The sequence below is a fragment of the Dromiciops gliroides genome, chromosome 3, assembly GCF_019393635.1.
Source record: "Dromiciops gliroides isolate mDroGli1 chromosome 3, mDroGli1.pri, whole genome shotgun sequence".
In the NCBI taxonomy this organism is placed as follows: Eukaryota; Metazoa; Chordata; class Mammalia; order Microbiotheria; family Microbiotheriidae; genus Dromiciops; species Dromiciops gliroides.
In genome coordinates, this window is record NC_057863.1 from 18,452,590 (window position 1) to 18,460,202 (window position 7,613).

Here is a 7,613-nt window from a genome sequence, read left to right on the forward strand (position 1 = left end):
TTTCCTGTATCTGCAAAGAACCTGCCACAGTTCTTTGCACATACTAAGTATTTAGGAAATATTTGTTGAATTATACTACATAACATAGAGCAGGGAGATGTTGATGATTCACTTCATGACAGAATCAAGATTTGAAAAGATCTTGACAGGTTAGAAAAAGGAAATTGAATGTATTGGGATTCAAAGATATTTCTCTTAGAGGTGGATAATTCTATCTATCTATAGATATACATATATGTATATATTGAAAAATGTGTTTTCGTTTTGAATTCTTCTATGTTTACATATGTGCGCTTAGTCTCCCATTTTAGATTGTAAGCTCTCTGAAAGCAGAGATGATTTCATTTTTTTTGTTTGTCTTTATACTCAGTGCCTGGTATAGAGTGTCCCCAAAGTCTTACTGCAGTGTACTGCCCATCTACTACTACAAAATAGTGCACTAAAACTTGGGGGACACCCTGTAGAATAGATGCATAATAACTGTTGATTAATTGATTAGATTGCTTGAGACCAGAACCACTTTAAAGCATTATTCTTGTTCCAGGCTCTTTCTGCACTTCAGTCTACACAGTCATAGCAGAATTGTCACTAGACCACCATCTAAATAATGTCACTGCCACGTTTAGCTAGGTCAGAGTCCAAGAGATAGATTGGGAGTGAGGACAGAAAACCTTCAGACTCTTCTCTTTCAGCTGGTTGTCTGAGTCTCAAAGCTGACCCACAAGAGAATGACCAACTTCAGGGTTCAACCTTTTGAGGTACCTTGGAGTGTTCAGTATGGGGCAGCTGGATGATCATTGTTTTTCCCTTGGTTTCTTATGAAATATGCCTCCAATTGTCAGCTTCCATCTGTAAAGCCATAGAAATCTCTACACAGGCACCCAGAGAAGGAAAATTCATGGTGCAGCAATCTGGTCTCTCATTATCTGATGATGGGGGGAAAAAGTTAAGACTTTCAGGATTATTAATGCCGTTAATACATCTGAAATCAGCACGTGTCAGTCATCAATATTCATACTGTCCAGACAAAACACTTCATACTGTAGCTGCTCATAAATCTGGCAGAAAAGAAGGGAAAAGAAAAGCAGGAAGAAAAGAGATAAAGAAAGAAAGCACTCAGGGATGAATGGAACGCAAGAGGGGACCCCATTCATTCAGCCTAACATCTGCTCAGCCTGAAATGGAACCACCTGTTAGTTTATTAAATTGGAGAATTAATTTATGTGGAAATAAGAGAAGAGGGGGTGGGAAATGAGGCTTTAATTCATCAAAAATCTTCCATTGTATCATGTCTAAAATAAACCATCCAAGGGCAACAGTCTCTCTCAGGCACACAGCACCTTTCTACTGTATTTGAAGGGAAGCAAACTGTTCTCTGGGCCTCTTGGGTGTGCATGGGGTCCAAAAGAACACTGTTGGTTTGTCTGATGGGGCCAGGGGAATTAGATCTGGAAGGGCCCTTAAAATCATCAATTCCAACTCCCACATTTTTTATATATGAAGAGACTGAAGCCCAGTGATGAGAAATGACTTGCCTAAGGTCATATAGGTGAGTAGCAGAACTAGGATTTGAACCCAGCTCTTCTGAGTTCAGAATCAGAGTTCTTCCCACTCCATTCCACTGCCTCTTTCATGGATACTGTTCTTTCAACAATTCAAAAAGGAAAAAAAAGAGGCATGCCCCAGTTCTGAACACACACTTACTGTTTGTTGAATATGAATGGACCATGCTATTTACAAAGCATCAGCTGGTTTTTCTCAAGTTTCCATATTGTCAGAAATGTTCTCATCTTCCATATTGATGGTCATTAAAATACAAAGCCTACTTGTTGTGTGACCACAGGCAAGTCACTTTCCTTCTCTGAGTGTCAATTTCCTCATCTATTTAATGGAGATAAAGCTACCTTCTCTACCTGCCTCACATGTTTGCTGTGGAGCCTTAGCACAGCACATAAATCTGAGATACTATTATTATTACAGATGAATTTGACAAGCCATCATCAGAAATGAGATTCTGAAAAAAGCAACAGTCCTCATTGCCCTCTTGTTCTTCTTTAATGAAAGGCATATGCCTTTGCTTCCTCCAGTATTCCTTAGCACTAGGATCTCAGATTTGTGCATTTGAATAGTGACTTTTCCATCCAGAGGTGATTTCCTCCTTCATTGGCCAAGAATGCCAGCCAGGAGGTCACTAAGCACTGGAAAACATAAAAGGAGATTGGGAAAGCCATCCAGACTTGGATAAGAGTTTAGATGGTGATTTCTTAGTATCCCACACCTGCCAAACCATATTTTTTCCCCAGCTGGTGAGTTTAATTGCCTGAGCTGGTCAAAATAACCTGGGGACAAAATTCTGCTAGTTTCCCAAAGGCTCAGCTCCGAAAGCTCAGAACTTTCTGGGGGAAAAAATGTGTTTCTATTTGCTTTGGACTTTACAATTCCAATGAACCAGTATTTTGCATATTCCAGAGACCATGTCTTCTTTGTGCTAGACTGTAGACTGTGCCTGATTTGGTGGGTTTTTTTTAATCTTGCCTTAATCTACCAAAGTCCCTAACCATCCTTAAGTATAAATGAAAAAGAACTATCTCAGGTTCCAATCCTCTTTAATCTCCTGGGATTTTTTTAAAGGAAGACAACTTTCTAAGATTCAAAAGAGAAGGTAGTTTTCTCCACAAACTTATACAATTACACAAATTGGGAGTTCTCCCCTAAAAAGAAAGGAACTTCCACAGTTGTGTTTTTCTGATCATGACAATGATTTTAAAGAGAGATAAATTCAATGATCTCCCTGGTGTTACTCTGCTTTGAACCTAATATAATTACTGATAAATAATACCAGTGCATTTCAGTGAGAACCTCTGTGGATTTTATCTCAAATCCCACCACCACTAACCCTCTACCAGTTGGGCTTACATGTTGTTTTTCACTTTCCCTTGAACTGACCCACCTGCTATATAGTTAACTAGTCATTATCATGGTGATCTTCCTTCTATTTACTGTCTTGTCTTATTCAATACAACACATCCTCACCAAGTACCTCCCAAGTGAAAGAAAGTCTGTCTTAAATGGATGAAGGGCCAACCTTGGAGTCAGAAAACTCTTGGGTGCCAATTCTACCCCTGACTAGTTGTGCAACACTAACAAAATCACTTACTCTCTCTGAGTCTTGGGCACTTGTCCAAGACTGGTGCACTAAATGAATTCTTCATTGGCAGAGGAAATAACTACTCCTTGACATAGGTGGGAGGCATCTCAAGAGACACTGAGGATTCAAAGATCAATATGGCACAGGAGGTGTTCTTGAGGGCCTTCCATCCATTGCAAGCTCTTCCATAGAACATGGTGGTTGGGCCAGATGATTTCTGAAGTCCCTTCTCTAAATATTCGAATCCATATTTCTCTGATGTCCTTGAGCATTTTTGTCTTTCCTACATATGTTCAAATGAAACTTTGAGATAATAGAAATTGGTGCTTAGGATGACAGGGTAAAATGGAAAAGGTACTCAAGGTAGTCAGGAGACCCCAATTCAAATTGCAGCTCTGCCACTCACCAGCTGGGAGTAACTGGGAATAAGTCTTTACCTGTCTGAGTCTGTTCCCTCATCTTTAAAATGGACATGTGGGTGCTTTCATTATCTTCCTAATAAAGGACAAGGAAATAATTCCATAAAGTTTCATGGGCTTTAGTACCATGTGCCTCTCTTTTCACCCTAACATCACCACTGAATTACAGAATCTCAGAGTCGGAAGAGAAGGCTTCAGAGGCCGTATCTGAAGAAGACCTTCCTCTACAATATATCCAAGAAGTGATCATCTACATTCTGCTTAAAGACCTCCAGTAATGGAGATCCCCCATCTCCTTAAACAATCGCTTCCATTTGGGGGCATCTCTACCGGTTAGAAAGTTTTATCTGATATCAAGCCAATATTGCCTCTTTGCAATGGCCACTCCTTGCTCCTGGGACCACAGAGAATAAGTAAAATCCCTTATCCATATGACAGGCTTTCAAATACTTGAAGAGAGCCATAATGCCTCCAAACCAGTATTTTCTTTTCCAGGTTAAACACACCTGATTCCCCCAACTCATCCACATGGGCTTTGACCATCTTTACTGACATTCTTTGGATACTGACTATGAATCATAGAATCTAAAGTTATACTCTCTCACTTTTTTACACACCTAAAATTTAACAAAACTGTACACTTGCAGGCAATGTGAGTCTGAATGTTCGATGCATTCACATATTCATAATTCCCACCATGAAGTGCTTGTGAATTACCATCTTTTGGCCAATGGGACATTTTCCTTGCCCTCACTGTGTCAATTTTCCTAGCCATAAAATGAGAATGACTATATACTTCTATTTTAGATAGCAGAATGCTGGTCAGATTTTAGTTTAGCTAAGTGGTCTGAAAACTGGTTAATGTTGACACGGTACTTTAAAGGTATCATGAAGGACAACGTCTTTGGAACTTGTATTTCATGTGGACAGGCAAGCCCAGATGTGTTTTGAATTCAGCCAATATTCCAAAAGGTTTTTCAAGTGTTTTGAGTTTAACCAAACCCCAAACACATTGTGGTGAGTACTTCTTCCCTTTAAGTTCCAAGCCCATGTGCGTTTTAAGGGGAATTAAATGCACATGTTTCTGATTCATTTGTGTTGCCTGGGATGAGCCATTCAATTTCTAAGAACCTTTTTTTGTGAACTCTCTTACACCTTTTGGGTGTGGGGTCAAAAGCAGGAAGTTCCATTTTGCCAACAGTAAATCAATGTTGACGACAAAGATTGGATATCCTCTGATACTGCTCTGGTCATCAACAAATTGGGGTTTTTTTCCCCCTAATTTCCTGACAGGAAATGCTTGTGTTTGTTTTATTTTTCCACATGGCTCAGGAAGCAAAGTGCCTCACCTATAAACCCTGTAAGGCACACTATCCAGACTCCAGAGATGCTATTGATTGATTGGATGCTAAAGAAGCAACAGCACCATTTGGGCCTCAAGGCAAATTTCAGAGAGCCTGCTTTTGGATCAAAGCATTCACCCCACCTGAGGAAAAGGCTAGATAAAGCAGGGATCCTCAGCCTTGCCACATCCTCCAGCCTGATAGAACTGACTGTTGGTGGGAAGTTTCCCTCATGTAGTGTAATAACCATCGGAAAGTTATACACAGCAATACAAAGTAACTATCACAAAGAGATGAATGAATGAGTGGATAGATGGATGGATGGATGGATGAATGGATGGATGAAGTGTTAATTAAGCACTTACTACATGCAAAACACTGCTGAGGATACAGATGGAAAAGTAAGACAGCCACTGGTCTCAAGGAGTTCCCACTATAATAAAGGAGATATCACATATTGAAATTCCCAGTGGGAGACATTGTCCTTAGGGTTTGATGTTTGTCAGACTGATGGTAATGTCTCACCTTTTTCAATGATGAAATCATATCAGCTTCTGATGTTGAAGAATTAGATAGTGCCAAGGGCTTTGGTGACAAGAATTTTCCTGTGTCTTGAGTAGGTGTAGCTGCAGCTCCTGTAGGAGCAGTGACTAGGCTATACCTTCATGGGAATTGTTTTCCCAAGATGATGGCTGAGGCCACCAGAAGCAAGGCTATTCCCATAGCCTTTTGGTTTCAGGGTCCTGAGCTGTCTCGATTTAAATCTTCTCAGTGTATTAGAACAACGACAAGCAATGGTCTAAGGAGGAAACTAATATAAGCTTCTCGCAGGCTTGCAGGTTCTCAAATTATTGTTGTAACACTGAACAATCCCAGACTTCCTGTTGAAGTGCAAATCATGAAAAAGTGGGAAAGGTCTCATATGCCTTTTTTAAGGATCAAGAGGTAAAGGTGGGGAGGGGGGAGTATTCCAGGCATGGCAAACAACCTGACCAAAAGCACCAGTGGAAGGGAGATAGTCAAGGGTGGGGAACTTCAAGTAGAGTAATTTGGATGGAGTAGGGAGTGAACAAAGAGGAATGATGTGTTATCAGCCTGGAAAGATAGGTTGTAGCCACTGTGAAGGATATTGGATGTTCTTTTTTTTGCAGGGCAATGTGGGTTAAGTGACTTGCCCAGGGTCACACAGCTAGTAAGTGTCAAGTGTCTGAGGCCGGATTTGAACTCGGGTCCTCCTGACTCCAGGGCCGGTGCTTTACCACTGCGCCACCTAGCTGCCTATTAGTTGTTAAACAAAGGAAATGAAGAACCATTGAAGCTTGCTGAATAGGTGAGTGACACGGTCAGAACTGAGTTTAGGAACTTCCCTACGGAGGTTAGATTGGAGAAGGACCTTCTTTGATTTTCCCAAGGATTAGCACTTGCCCCTTCCTAGATTTTTCTTATTGTATGTTTACTTTTCGGTCATTTTCAGTTGTTTCCGAGTATTCGTGACCCTATTTGGGGTTTTCTTGGCCAAGATGTTAGAGTGGTTTGCTGTTTCCTTTCCTAGTTTACAGATGAGGAAACTGAGGCCAACAGAGTTAAGTGACTTGCCCAGGGTCACATAGCTAAGTGCCTGAGGCCAGATTTGAATTTAGGAAAAGAAGTGTTCCTGACTCCAGACCCAGAACTCTATCCACTGCACACTCCAATAAAATGTAAAGTCCATGAGACCTGGGACTCTGGTTGATGTTTTTGTATCCTTTGTGTCCAGCACAGAGTCTTATACATAATGGCTACTCAATAAATGTTTACTGAATGTATTTGAATGTTTTTTTAGAGTCATAGTGGCTTTATTGGGGACAGACAGACTACCCAGGCCTAGGAGTTGGCATTGGGGCCCTTCTTCTTGCCAAAGGTGGGCACCACATTGACGAATCATCTGTTGTACTGCATCCTCCTCTTGGCCCGCCCCGTCGTCGTCGTCGTCTCCTCCTCCTCCTCCTCCTCCTCCTCCTCCTCCTGCTTGGCCATCTTGGGAGTCTGACCCCTCACTTTTCCAGCTCAGGCCAGAGAGCCATGGACTTTACCTCCTAGCGTTCGGCCAGTCACTTCCAGAGTGGACAGTGGCTCCAACCCACACTGGCCCAAAATGGCTTCATCCTCCAGCGGGGAGCCACCTAGAAGCAAGACCTGATCCTCGGGGGCGATGCCCTCTAGGGATGCCACATGGGCCTTGATCTGGGCGACGGTGTCCTGCCCGGTCACCTCGAGGGCGTGTAGAGCCTGCGCGTGGACAAACAGCTGCATGGTAGTGACTCAGACATGCTAGTCCTGCTTCCGCCGCGGCAAAGATGGAGGCCAGAAAGAGTGGATTTGAATTTTAATGTTTCATGGACACCAAAATATCATCTCTGGTAGCAAAAGGACAGAAAGGACAGAAGTCAATAATCCCAAATCTTCATCAGAGTTAAAGGTTCCAATCTTCTTTCACACCAACTTGATTTTTTAGAATGAATAACAAAAAAGTAAAATGGATAGAAAGTTCACTTCCCTTATTTTCTACTTTCCATCTTTGTATGGAGTGAACCGGCAAAACATTAGCCACAGACCACCAGTGACTCCGACTTCCAGAGTTGCAGTTTTCTTGCTCTTAATAGTTGACATAACTCTTTCCTTACAACAAAACTGAGAGGGAATACAAGCACTATTGGGGCCATT

The 7,613-nt window shown here is 41.7% G+C and overlaps 1 pseudogene; it reads right to left on the reverse strand.

The window, feature by feature from the left end:
* Positions 1–6,772: 6,772 nt before the first annotated feature.
* Positions 6,773–7,202, reverse strand: LOC122746183 (annotated as a pseudogene).
* Positions 7,203–7,613: the final 411 nt, after the last annotated feature.